We start from the raw sequence: 14256 nt of genomic DNA on the forward strand, positions 1-14256 counted from the left end.
TGTAATTCAGAAATACGAAACGGACAATGTTTGGCAGAAGGGGTCCAGCTATTTTTTTCTTTTAAAAAATGTTGCAATTTCGGTAGTTTTTGTTCACATTAGGTTCGTTTTGGTTAGTTTATGTTACATTATAATAGTGTAGAGGTCCAGCGTAATTTTCGAAAAAAGATAGAATTTCGCTTATTTCTATTAATATTAGGTTAGTTTCGGTTACTATAGGTTAGTTCAGATTAGTTTAGTTTACTTTAGGTTAGATTTGGTTAGGTTATGTTAGGTCTAACATCTTGCATCTTGCATTTTTATGTATTTCTGGACCCCTTCTGCTAAACATTTACCTGCGAAACAATTACACGTTCTCTAACCTATGTGATTTAATGCAACACCAAGCGTTTTTCACACCATCCCCATTTACGCGCACACCCCTGTCACCTACGCCCCTCCCTCTTGCGGACCGATCCTTGCGCTAACTTGCGGGTCCTCTGTTCTGCTCCTGGCATTTACTCGGTTAAATACCATCCTAGCATTTAATGCCCGCCTAACACAAGTTATATTTTCTGCAGTCTTGTTTATGGTTTATATCCGACGCGTATTTATACCGCAATGGAAGTCCTCGTAAAGTGAATTTGTACCCATGAGTGCAACTTCTACGTTAAGACACTATGAACAAATTTCGTAAGGTAATAATTACATGTAATAAGATAGCACGCAATTCATCATCTTTGCTCTTTACTCTTTTCTCTATTCTGCTTTAAATTCAATAAACGCTAAGAAATATACAACCGGCATATTTCTTGATCTTAGCAAAGCTTTCGATACAATTGATCATCAAATTTTACTTAAAAAATTGCAAGATTATGGTATTAGGGGAAATGCTTATGAGTGGTTTAAATCGTATATATCCAACAGAAGGCAAACTGTTGAAATTAACTGTCAAACTCGAGACACTCAGGGAGTAAGCAAATATTATTCAGATACCAAAGAGTTAAAATTTGGAGTTCCTCAAGGTTCCGTCTTAGGCCCTATTCTATTTTTAATATATATAAATGATTTGCCACAATGTTTATACTCTGCTAAAATTGTTCTGTATGCTGACGATAGAAATATATTAATTATAGGAGAAACTTACGTTGAGTTATGTAATGCAGTAGATTCCACCGTGTCTGCCATCAGTGACTGGATGGATAGAAATAAACTAATACTAAACACAACAAAGTCTTCGTGCATGTGCATGCTGGCATGTGCTTTCACGTAGCGAAAAACGAGATAAGAATACGCCCTTGTGTAACAATTAACGGCAAAACGTTGAATTACGTCTCGGATATCAAATTTCTTGGTCTTTGGGTGTCAGATACATTAGATTGGAAAATTCACATTCAAAAATTATCTAGTAAATTGGCTCAAACCTGTTACATGTTAAAGCTTTTACGAAATAGTGTCAGTCAACATGTTCTGCTCACAACTTATTTTGGACTTTTTCATTCTAAAGTGAAATATGGTATTATATTCTGGGGATCTACTGCACTGCTAAATTCCATATTCGTTTTACAAAAGAGAGCTTTAAGGTTTATGACCGGAAGTAAACCTCGAACTTCTTGTACACCTCTATTTAAATTTCTTGAAATCTTACCTCTTCCATGTTTATATATATATATATATATGAAATTCTAAAATTTGTAAGAAAAGATATACAGATAGATACAAGCACCTTCCGGTTGAACTCAGATATTCATATGCATAATACAAGACAAGCGTCTGACCTTCATGTAGAGTCCTCACATTTAAAAGTACATAAGAATAGTACATTTCCTATGGCAGTGAATATTTATAACAAGCTTCCTTCCACTTTAAAAAACAAAACATCTGGTTTCAATAAAGCAGTCAAGTCCTACCTACTCGAGCACTGTTTCTATTCTGTAGAATAATATCTTGCCTGTAGTAAATAATACTTAAAGTATATATATTTTGTATATCTATAATGTAAGGTTTTATTAACTGTTATGTTGTTTTATATCGATGTATGTAAATTAGAATAATAAAAAATTGTACCTTTTTGTTTTATATAAATTCACACTATTTTAATATTGCATGTAGATTTAAATCTATACATATGTACACATTCAGTGTTCTTATGACGTGTCCAACTCATACGTTCACGTTGTGAACAATTTGTATGAAAAAGGATGAAAATAAATACAATACAATACAATACATCCCAGACGCATCAAATCCACGCATATTATCATTCTGTACACAATTATCTGGGCATGCACCAAAATAATAAGGAATCATTTAAATCAAAAAAAAAGAAAAGAAAAGAAATAAAAATGTTTCTTAATTTACGAAATATTCTTAATCTACACTAATTTTGGGAGGCCACCTGAGGTACTTAGCCCTAATATTCTCTAATTTTATACTTTTACAAAACGGGATACTGCTAGTATGCATCAAAATAATTTCAACTGCTTAACGTGTCCACGTAAGGCCGCGCCTCCATTTCATCCGAATGCGATTGCGAATTTCCCAGCACGTGTAAATAAATTGGAGTGCCTCGACTAGTTCCGACCTGCGAATTGCGAAAACCGACGAAAAGATGCGAATGCGAACGATCCCAACATGCTGGGATTGTTCGTCCGAATTCGTGCGAATGGAAAGTCGTCTGCAGAGAAATTGAGCGCTACGTGAGAGAAGAAAGTTCGTTTTGCTTGAAAGTAGACAACGTTGCGAGGTGCGGAGTTAAAAATGGAAATAGATGTTGATGTTTTAATAAATTGCGTTTTTGCTAAAGTTCCATTGTGGATCCAAGCTCATTCAGATTACCGCAAACGACACGTCGTGAACAAATTATGGGCAGATGTAAGTAAAGAACTTGAAAAAAAATGAAATCTTTGAGTTTTACGTCCCACAGTTATGCCGGTTAGGCTAAAGGAGACGGTGATGAGGAGTAATGAGCGAAATGGTGGAATGCATAAAGTGGGAGGAAACGGGAGAACCCCGAGGAAACCCACGCACACGGTGTTTGTCCACCACAAAACTCACTTGGTGGGGGCTGGGATCGAACCCGGGACCCCAAGTACCAGAGGTGAACGCTCTGCCACTGAGCCACCGCGGTCCCGTAAAGAACTTGGAGTGGAAGATATGTATAATTTTCTTTGTTTTCTCTTTAAAATATGAAGATTTAATTAATACACGAACCGCAACTTTTTATTCATTTTTTATATTTCCTCTTTGTTCCTCAAATAATGATTTTACGAATACATGTAATTATTGACTAATATGTTTGAAATAGCAAAAACGGGTTTTTTACACATGGAGAAAATTTTCTTAGAAAGTTGGTTGATTTTGCAATATCTAATTTTATTTAGTTAACTTATTTTAAAGTGAAAATAGCTGTTACCACAGAAGCGTAATGATAACAGGAGCGACATTCACTCTATTTTGCACACAAAGGAAATTAATAGATATTATTATTATTATTATTATTATTATTATTATTATTATTATTATTATTATTATTATTATTATTATTATTATTATTATTATTGCTCTGAAAACTTTAAGATATGAATTTTCAAGCAAAAATATTACACATTGAATGATTGAAAGGGATATTGCAACTTAATTCGCATTCGCGTTTGCAGTCGCATTCGAATGCAATGGAGGCGCGGCCTAATACACAATTACAGATCAATCGTACAGCTATCTTCATTTGTTTCTTTGATACAATGTTGGATGGAAATAGAACATGTCCTATTATGGAACAGTGGTATCAAATATTGAAAGCAACCCAAAAATTGCATACAACTTGGTATCGTACACGTTCAAATTCCATTTTGATGAAATATTTAATACAATATATGGTGGAATATTTGTTCGTCTATAACGGGCTTTAGAACAGTGATTTTGACAGAACCCTAAAGAGCATCTGTATTCCTGACACTTTTGCACAGTTATTGATGTGGAAAAAAAAAACTAGAATAAGAAAGAGAGAGAGGACTAATATGTTTTACTCTCCAGCCTAACAAAAATAAATATTTATGAAAATATTCAATGGATATTGTTTTCCATTGTATTGTATTCTATTCTATCAATAATATGGAAACTTTAAACATTACTAATCATCTCAATATCCGATAAATAATTACCAGCACATAATACAAATCTAGTGAACAGAAAAATATATTTTGTGGAGCCGTTTACAATAAAAAGAGGAATTTTCTGTCAGCTTAAAGTGTAAAATTCTTCTTCTTTCTACATAAGCGTGGATCTCTAAAAATATACAAACATATTGTACTTTACAAGACGGTATTAAACTATTTTTTATCAACCTGGCTTCTATTACATACAAAGTCTGGCATCCTGAACTTCACAGTATTCACCACAGTTTCTTATAAGGTGCATTTTCCTTATTTTCTCGTTGTCGACATTCTTCTGTAGTTTATGCACTGCGCCTTCCTTCTCCACCAAGGCTTAACATAAGGCTCAGGATTAACATGTGAACAGGGAACTCTATTAATGACATAAACATTATACTCGAAACTGTATTAATTTGTAGCGACTTTCTAAGATCAGAGATTATTATAAAGGTAACCAAGAAAGTTATGTCGCTTTTTGTGGAGGTTTGTGTTCAATTGATCCTCACAAAGTGAATTGAATGCGAATGGTGATAACGCGAAGGTCAGCTGTTGGTGTGAGTATATCCAACGTACTATCTGGTTGTGGCAGTTCAGTTACACCGTGAACTTGCGTAAAGACCAAGTGAATATGGGAACTCCGCAGAGCATTACAAGGGCTATATGCTGAATGAGTTCAAACTGGGGTCAAACACCACTGCAGAGGGGCAGAAGATATGCCAAACCTTTGGTGACGGTGTCGTGACTACGCGGACAGTGCAGCGGTGGTTCAACAAGTTTAAGGACGGTGACGAAACACTCGAAGACCCATCCCGACCCGAACGACCAACACATGTACAAAATGAAGATCTTCAGGCGGCATTTGAGGGGAACTGTAGCCAGACATGTGAGTAACTGGGACTACAATTCAATGTGAGTGAAGAAACCATTTGGCAGCACCTCCGTCAACTTGGGAAGCACTACAAGTGAGGTCGATGGGTTCCACATGATTTCAATCCGGACCAGAAGGCAACGCGAGCAGTCAAGAAGGCAACGCGAGAGGCTGTGTTTCTTTGCTATCTCGTTTGAGGAAGGAGCCATTTCTGGACAGCGTGTTGACATATAACGATAAATGGGTGCTATACAAAGCTCCACGGCGCAGTCACCATTGGTTAGCATCCCATCAACCGGTTCCAAAACAGCCGAAACCAGTACTGCTCCAGATGAAGATACTCCTCTATGTTTGGTGGACTTCTCGTAGCATCGTGCATCGGGAACTGCTACCAGCTGGTCAGAGCATCAGTGCAACTATGTATTATCAGCAGTTGAGCCGTGTTCAAGATAAACTCAAAACTCTGTAGCTAGCACTTCTGAATCGCAAAGGGGTCCTCCTGTTACAGGACAACACTAAGCTCCATATGGTTAGGATTACCCGGGACACCATTCTACGCCTTGGATGGGAAACATTATTGCGTCCGCCATACTCCCCGGACATTGCACCGTCAGATTATTATCTCTTCCATTCCTTGGATAATCAGCTTAGAGGAAGCCAGTTCAAATTCCTAGTAGAGGTGCAAAATGCACTTGATACTTCTTCTTATCGCTTCGCGGCCCACCAAGTTCTACCGTGATGGAATCCATGGCCTTCCAGAACATTGGCAGAAGGTCGTTGATGCTGATGGGGACTCTGATCTTCCAGGTACGTATTAGGTGATATGTTGATGTTGGAAGGTGGTGGGTGAAAAAGCGACCGAAATTTCTTGGTTACCTTTATATTTTCCTTTTACTGAAACCAAGTTCAGAATCTGCACTGCTAATTGGTATGGTGTTAAGAGCGGCGAAACACCTTTTTACAGTTTCAGTAACAACCCTCTTCCTTGTTGCCTTATATTGCATAAGTCGCGAAGAACATCATGTGAATTTAATCCAAACCTACAAGTTGTACATTGTATCTGATTTTTGATTCGGGAAGTTCCAATAGTTCTAGAAAGAACATATAAATATCATCAGCACAGTTGTTGTCCTTATTCTCAATTCCTTCACTATCCAGAATACGCGCACGTACATATATAAATATTTAATATGCTTTTGTTACTTAATGTGGTTGATTCATCAATAATAATGCCTATCTTGGCCTTAGCACATTTAATTTTCTCAATAAGTCTACTTTTCATTTCAGCAATAATCTGGCTTACAATATCCGCGCATACAACATTACTGCGTGAAATTCGTCCCATATCAAGGCCGTTGGTAGCATGAAGATCTGTTAAATGGAAATGATCCAGAAACGGCCTGTTTTGTTTTGCAACATGGGATACTGTTCGAAAAACTCGACACATTGTTTCAAAGCTACATTTGCTTTCATTATCGAAAAGCTTTTTTTTTTTTTTTTATCCTTCAAGAGTATCGTTTCCGCGGTGCAATGGGCAAAACTTTTCTTATGTTCGAAACTTTTCTTCTGTAATGAATGTTGTTGCATTTCTGTTGTAGACCCGAAAGGGTTAACACTACCCGCAATCCATTGTTGTGGCAGCGATACGCCAACACTTGAATACAATTTCAAGTCTTGAACTTTATGACAACTTACACAGCCACATTTATTGGAGACAGTTAACCACGGGTACTCTTGTTTAAATATATTTTGGTCTTGGCTCCAGCACACTATTGGATTTCAAAGTTGCACTATTGGATTTCAAGAATTGGCCACTAGTATCACTTGAACTTGCGCCGGCAGATTCCTCCTGTAGATTCTCCAGCCAAGTGAACTTTGTGGTGGACAAACACCGTGTGCGTGGGTTTTCTGGGGGTTCTCCCGTTTCCTCCCACTTTCTTAATTCCACCATTTCATTCATTACTCATTATCACCGTCTCCTTTAGCCTAACCGGCATAACCGTGGGGCGTAAAACTCAAAATTTCATTTCATTTCATTTTCCTCCTGTAGATTCCCAGAATCTTCCTGTGAAAGATCTAAACCAGAGTTACTTTTCTTCGCGCATTACTACTGTAACACTGAAATAAAATTCTATTGACCACTGGGTACCCTTCATTTTCCTTAATTAGCACAGACTCGTCTCTACACACAGAGCCCGAAACGACTCAAAACGACATAAAAATGTATGTCTTCAAATTTGGACATACTTTAATGTGTACAAATGAATTATATACCTCTAAAGTCGGAAACACACTTAATTGTTTGCATACTTCCACAAAACATACAAACACCAAATTTTGCATACTTGTTCGTCATGGGATGTGAGTAATGGGAAAATTCCGATATCACGAAAAAGGCGACATTTTCCATGTAAATGAAGTGTCGAAATTTTTCGTCGTTTCGAAATGCTGGTTTTTAGAGTAGTTCCGCACACCATAGAAACGTCATATTTTGTCAGGCAGTGAAGCTAGGAACATAGTTTATGATAGAAAAAAGAGCATTAAAATTCGTTTTCGTTTCGCGGCGCAAATCGAAAAAATGTGAAATCTGTAATGGCTGTATGTAGGACGTTGAAATTTCGAGGTGATGTTTATTCTGATGCGTAGTTTGCGATTCCGCCCTTAAACTTGAAAAAAATAGGCATGTTCGGTGTCAGAAAGTGCTAGGAATGTTATGAGGGGGCGTCTAATTCTACACAACTTGTAGATATGGTGGAATCACGAAATTGCGTTCAAGTGTGTAGAGTACAGCTCATGTGAGGGGAAAAATCCGACATGTTGGAAAAGTCGTCATCTTCGATTCAAAATGGCGTCTCCAAAATTTGTAACCATGAAAATTGTAAGTTGTGCTCTTGGTAGGTAAACCAGGTTTCGCTATGTTATTAAGGACGTAGTTCAGTTTAAGTGAAGAAACAAATCATTGGAGAAGTCGCCATCTTGAATTCAAAATTGCCATATTTTTGATTTGCCTTCATTTGGCCTCTTTTGTGGTATATTGAGTAGAATAGAACAAACAGAATTCAAGGTAGTAAGTTAGCTCCACGGTAAAGTGTCTGTTTTTTGAGTAGCAGGTCTGGGTTCGAATCCCCTTAGACCATGTTTTATCTTGGATTTTTTCTTATCACGTTGCTTCATTTTAACAAATAGTTTCTGTTGGCATTGCGTGAACAAAATATTTTCGTTATTACAGACAGACGGAAAAGATATATTTATACGCTAACTGTTGAGATGGTCTCGAAACTAGGCAGTATGTTCGTGTAAAGTTTCGAGACGATACTGAAGTATTTAAAATCAAACATATGTAGCTTTGGAAATGGAGCATCACCAGTGTCTCTATCGGAAGCAATGATCGGGGGGGGGGGGGATTATTACCCCGGGGGCACTGTTGATAACATTCTATTTGTTATTGTATTATAAACGTATTATTTTGATCTCGCCAGGGGCGCTCTGAGGCTGCAGTGTCCCCCAAAAAGAGTCTGAAAGAAACATTGGGCATCATTTTCACGATATAGTGTCCATAAAAGACAACAATACATTTTGTCTCGCGACAAGAGTGTCTGCTTCAAACCGGAAACGATTGCAAAATATCTCTCTCCCCTTTTATGTTCCTCGGTAAGATACATGCGTATACCAAATTTGAAGTGAATACCACAAATGGAAAGTATAAAATATTAATTTTAATGAAATACACACACACACAGGGACGTACGCAGGGGGTGGGTCCTGGGGGTCCGGACCACCACCGAAATTCCAACTTTTGAGTAAATTTAGCCTAATTTTTGGGACAAATTTAGGAATTTCAATATAAAATACACTGGTATTGAGTTTGGCCCTTCCCGAAATAAATTCCTGCGTACGCAACTGCGCACACACGCTCATACACGCACGCACACACACACACAAATGGGCACCTTTGAAAATTGTCTCGTCGGCAGCGTACATAATTTTAATATATATAAGATACTTGGAAAAGTGCCCCTTTCGATTTAATAGTTTTAGTTGCGGGTCCGGTTGGAATGAAATGCTGTATATAATAAAGTCAAGCTTATTTCCAATCACCAATGCTATAAAAATAAACTTTCAAAGAAAGAAAAAGTGAGAGAAAAACTTGTTGGGGATCGAACCCAGATCTTTTGCATAGTAGGCTCACGTCGTTCCCCTACACTACTCAATTCCTTAGATTTTGGATTTCCTACTTACTGCTCACATAGTACTGGTACGTAGCGGGCCCGCGTCCGTGGAATTATATACCTCTAAAGTCGGAAATACACTTAATTGTTTGCATACTTCCACAAAACATACAAACACCAAATTTTGCATACTTGTTCGTCATGGGATGTGAGTAATGGGAAAATTCCGATATCACGAAAAAGGCGACATTTTCCATGCAAATGAAGTGTCGAAATTTTTCGTCGTTTCGAAATGCTGGTTTATAGAGTAGTTCCGCACACCATAGAAACGTCATATTTTGTCAGGCAGTGAAGCTAGGAACATAGTTTATGATAGAAAAAAGAGCATTAAAGTTCGTTTACGTTTCGCGGCGCAAATCGAAAAAATGTGAAATTTGTAATGGCTGTATTTAGGATGTTGAAATTTCGAGGTGATGTTTATTCTGATGCGTAGTTTGCGATTCCACCCTTAAACTTGAAAAAAATAGGCATGTTCGGTGTCAGAAAGTGCTAGGAATGTTATAAGGGGGCGTCTAATTCTACACAACTTGTAGATATGGTGGAATCACGAAATTGCGTTCAAGTGTGTAGAGTACAGCTCATGTGAGGGGAAAAATCCGACATGTTGGAAAAGTCGTCATCTTCGATTCAAAATGGCGTCTCAAAAATTTGTAACCATGAAAATTGTAAGTTGTGCTCTTGGTAGGTAAACCAGGTTTCGCTATGTTATTAAGGACGTAGTTCAGTTTAAGTGAAGGAGAAAATCATTGGAGAAGTCGCCATCTTGAATTCAAAATTGCCATATTTTTGATTTGCCTTCATTTGGCCTCTTTTGTGGTATATTGAGTAGAATAGAACAAACAGAACTCAATGTAGTAAGTTAGCTCCGCGGTAAAGTGTCTGTTTTCTGAGTAGCAGGTCTGGGTTCGAATCCCCTCATACCGTGTTTTATCTTGGATTTTTTCTTATCACGTTGCTTCATTTTACCAAATAGTTTCTGTTGGCATTGCGTGAACAAAATATTTTCGTTATTACAGACAGACGGAAAAGATATATTTATACGCTAACTGTTGAGATGGTCTCGAAACTAGGCAGTATGTTCGTGTAAAGTTTCGAGACGATACTGAAGTATTTAAAATCAAACATATGTAGCTTTGGAAATGGAGCATCACCAGTGTCTCTATCGGAAGCAATGATCGGGGTGGGGGGAATAATACCCCGGGGACAATGCTGATAACATTCTATTTGTTATTGTATTATAAACGTATTATTTTGATCTCGCCAGGGGCGCTCTGAGGAGGCAGTGTCCCCCAAAAAGAGTCTGAAAGAAACATTGGGCATCATTTTCACGATATAGTGTCCATACAAGACAACAATACATTTTGTCTCGCGACAACAGTGTCTGCTTCAAACCGGAAACGATTGCAAAATATCTCTCGCCCCTTTTATGTTCCTCGTTAAGATACATGCGTATACCAAATTTGAAGTGAATACCACAAATGGAAAGTATAAAATATTAATTTTAAGGAAATACACACACACACAGGGACGTACGCAGGGGGTGGGTCCTGGGGGTCCGGACCACCACCGAAATTCCAACTTTTGAGTAAATTTAGCCTAATTTTTGGGACAAATTTAGGAATTTCAATATAAAATACACTGGCATTGAGTTTGGCCCTTCCCGAAATAAATTCCTGCGTACGCAACTGCGCACACACGCTCATACACGCACACACACACACACACACACAAATGGGCACCTTGGAAAATTGTCTCGTTGGCAGCGTACATAATTTTAATATATATAAGATACTTGGAAAAGTGCCCCTTTCGATTTAATAGTTTTAGTTGCGGGTCCGGATGGAAAGAAATGCTGTATATAATAAAGTCAAGCTTATTTCCAATCACATACGCTATAAAAATAAACTTTCAAAGAAAGAAAAAGTGAGAGAAAATCTTGTTGGGGATCGAACCCAGATCTTTTGCACAGTAGGCTCACGTCGTTCCCCTACACTATTCAATTCCTTAGATTTTGGATTTCCTACTTACTGCTCACATAGTACTGGTACGTAGCGGGCCCGCGTCCGTGGAATTATATACCTCTAAAGTCGGAAACACACTTAATTGTTTGCATACTTCCACAAAACATACAAACACCAAATTTTGCATACTTGTTCGTCATGGGATGTGAGTAATGGGAAAATTCCGATATCACGAAAAAGGCGACATTTTCCATGTAAATGAAGTGTCGAAATTTTTCGTCGTTTCGAAATGCTTGTTTTTAGAGTAGTTCCGCACACCATAGAAACGTCATATTTTGTCAGGCAGTGAAGCTAGGAACATAGTTTATGATAGAAAAAAGAGCGTTAAAATTCGTTTTCGTTTCGCGGCGCAAATCGAAAAAATGTGAAATTTGTAACGGCTGTATCTAGGATGTTGAAATTTCGAGGTGATGTTTATTCTAATGCGTAGTTTGCGATTCCGCCCTTAAACCTGAAAAAAATAGGCATGTCCGGTGTCACAAAGTGCTAGGAATGTTATAAGGGGGCGTCTAATTCTACACAACTTGTAGATATGGTGGAATCACGAAATTGCGTTCAAGTGTGTAGAGTACAGCTCAGGTGAGGGGAAAAATCCGACATGTTGGAAAAGTCGTCATCTTCGATTCAAAATGGCGTCTCAAAAATTTGTAACCATGAAAATTGTAATTTGTGCTCTTGGTAGGTAAACCAGGTTTCGCTATGTTATTAAGGACGTAGTTCAGTTTAAGTGAAGAAACAAATCATTGGAGAAGTCGCCATCTTGAATTCAAAATTGCCATATTTTTGATTTGCCTTCATTTGGCCTCTTTTGTGGTATATTGAGTAGAATAGAACAAACAGAATTCAAGGTAGTAAGTTAGCTCCGCGGTAAAGTGTCTGTTTTCTGAGTAGCAGGTCTGGGTTCGAATCCCCTTAGACCATGTTTTATCTTGGATTTTTTCTTATCACGTTGCTTCATTTTACCAAATAGTTTCTGTTGGCATTGCGTGAACAAAATATTTTCGTTATTGCAGACAGACGGAAAGGATATATTTATACGCTAACTGTTGAGATGGTCTCGAAACTAGGCAGTATGTTCGTGTAAAGTTTCGAGACGATACTGATGTATTTAAGATCAAACATATGTAGCTTTGGAAATGGAGCATCACCAGTGTCTCTATCGGAAGCAATGATCGGGGGGGGGGAGAGTATTACCCCGGGGGCACTGTTGATAACATTCTATTTGTTATTGTATTATAAACGTATTATTTTGATCTCGCCAGGGGCGCTCTGAGGAGGCAGTGTCCCCCAAAAAGAGTCTGAAAGAAACATTGGGCATCATTTTCACCATATAGTGTCCATACAAGACAACAATACATTTTGTCTCGCGACAACAGTGTCTGCTTCAAACCGGAAACGATTGCAAAATATCTCTCTCCCCTTTTATGTTCCTCGTTAAGATACATGCGTATACTAAATTTGAAGTGAATACCACAAATGGAAAGTATAAAATATTAATTTTAAGGAAATACACACACACACAGGGACGTACGCAGGGGGTGGGTCCTGGGGGTCCGGACCACCACCGAAATTCCAACTTTTGAGTAAATTTAGCCTAATTTTTGGGACAAATTTAGGAATTTCAATATAAAATACACTGGTATTGAGTTTGGCCCTTCCCGAAATAAATTCCTGCGTACGCCACTGCACACACACGCTCATACACACACACACACAAATGGACACCTCTTGAAAATTGTCTCGTCGGCAGCGTACATATTTATAAGATACGTGGAAAAGTGCCCCTTTTGATGTAATAGTTTTAGTTGTGGGTCCGGTTGGAATGAATTGCCGTATATAATAGAGTCAAGCTTATTTTCAATCACCTATGCTATAAAAATAAACTTTCGAAGAAAGAAAAAGTGAGAGAAAAAATTGCTGGAAATCGAACCCAGGTCTTCTGCACAGTAGGCTCACGTCGTTCCTCTACACTACTCTATTCCTTAGATTTTGGACTTCCTACTTACTGCTCACATAGTACTGGTACGTAGCGGCCCGCGTCCGTGGAATTATATACCTCTATAATCGGAAACACACTTAATTGTTTGCATACTTCCCCAAAACATACAAACACCAAATTTTGCATACTTGTTCGTCATGGGATGTGAGTAATGGGAAAATTCCGATATCACGAAAAAGGCGACATTTTCCATGTAAATGAAGTGTCGAAATTTTTCGTCGTTTCGAAATGCTGGTTTTTAGAGTAGTTCCGCACACCATAGAAACGTCATATTTTGTCAGGCAGTGAAGCTAGGAACATAGTTTATGATAGAAAAAAGAGCATTAGAATTCGTTTTCGTTTCGCGGCGCAAATCGAAAAAATGTGAAATTTGTAATGGCTGTATGTAGGTTGTTGAAATTTCGAGGTGATGTTTATTCTGATGCGTAGTTTGCGAATCCGCCCTTAAACTTGAAAAAAATATTCATGTTCGGTGTAAGAAAGTGCTAGGAATGTTATAAGGGGGCGTCTAATTCTACACAACTTGTAGATATGGTGGAATCACGAAATTGCGTTCAAGTGTGTAGATTACAGGGCATGTGAGGGGAAAATCCGACATGTTGGAAAAGTCGCCATCTTCGATTCAAAATGGCGGCTCAAAAATTTGTAACCATGAAAATTGTAAGTTGTGCTCTTGGTAGGTAAGCCAGGTTTCGCTAAGTTATTAAGGACGTAGTTCAGTTTAAGTGAAGAAACAAATCATTGGAGAAGTCGCCATCTTGAATGCAAAATTGCCATATTTTTGAATTGCCTTCATTTGGACTCTTATGTGGTATATTGAGGAGAATAAAACAAACAGAATTCAACGTAGTAAGTTAGCTCCGCGGTAAAGTGTCTGCGTTCTGAGTAGCAGGTCTGGGTTCGATTCCCCGTCGAACCTTGTTTTTTCTAATTTTTTTTTCTTATCACGTTGCTTCGTTTTATCAAAATAGTTTCTGTTGGCATTACGTGAACAAAATAGCTTCGT

At 38.0% G+C, this 14256-nt stretch overlaps 1 protein-coding gene across 1 annotated transcript in view; it reads right to left on the bottom strand.

The window, feature by feature from the left end:
- The window catches only part of LOC145688524 (uncharacterized), a 562236-nt gene that overhangs the window by 63653 nt on the left and 484327 nt on the right, over positions 1-14256 (bottom strand). The gene's annotated exons all lie outside the window — the stretch shown is intronic.

The sequence above is a fragment of the Thermobia domestica genome, chromosome 6, assembly GCF_964235325.1.
Source record: "Thermobia domestica chromosome 6, izTheDome1.hap1.1, whole genome shotgun sequence".
NCBI classification, from domain to species: Eukaryota; Metazoa; Arthropoda; class Insecta; order Zygentoma; family Lepismatidae; genus Thermobia; species Thermobia domestica.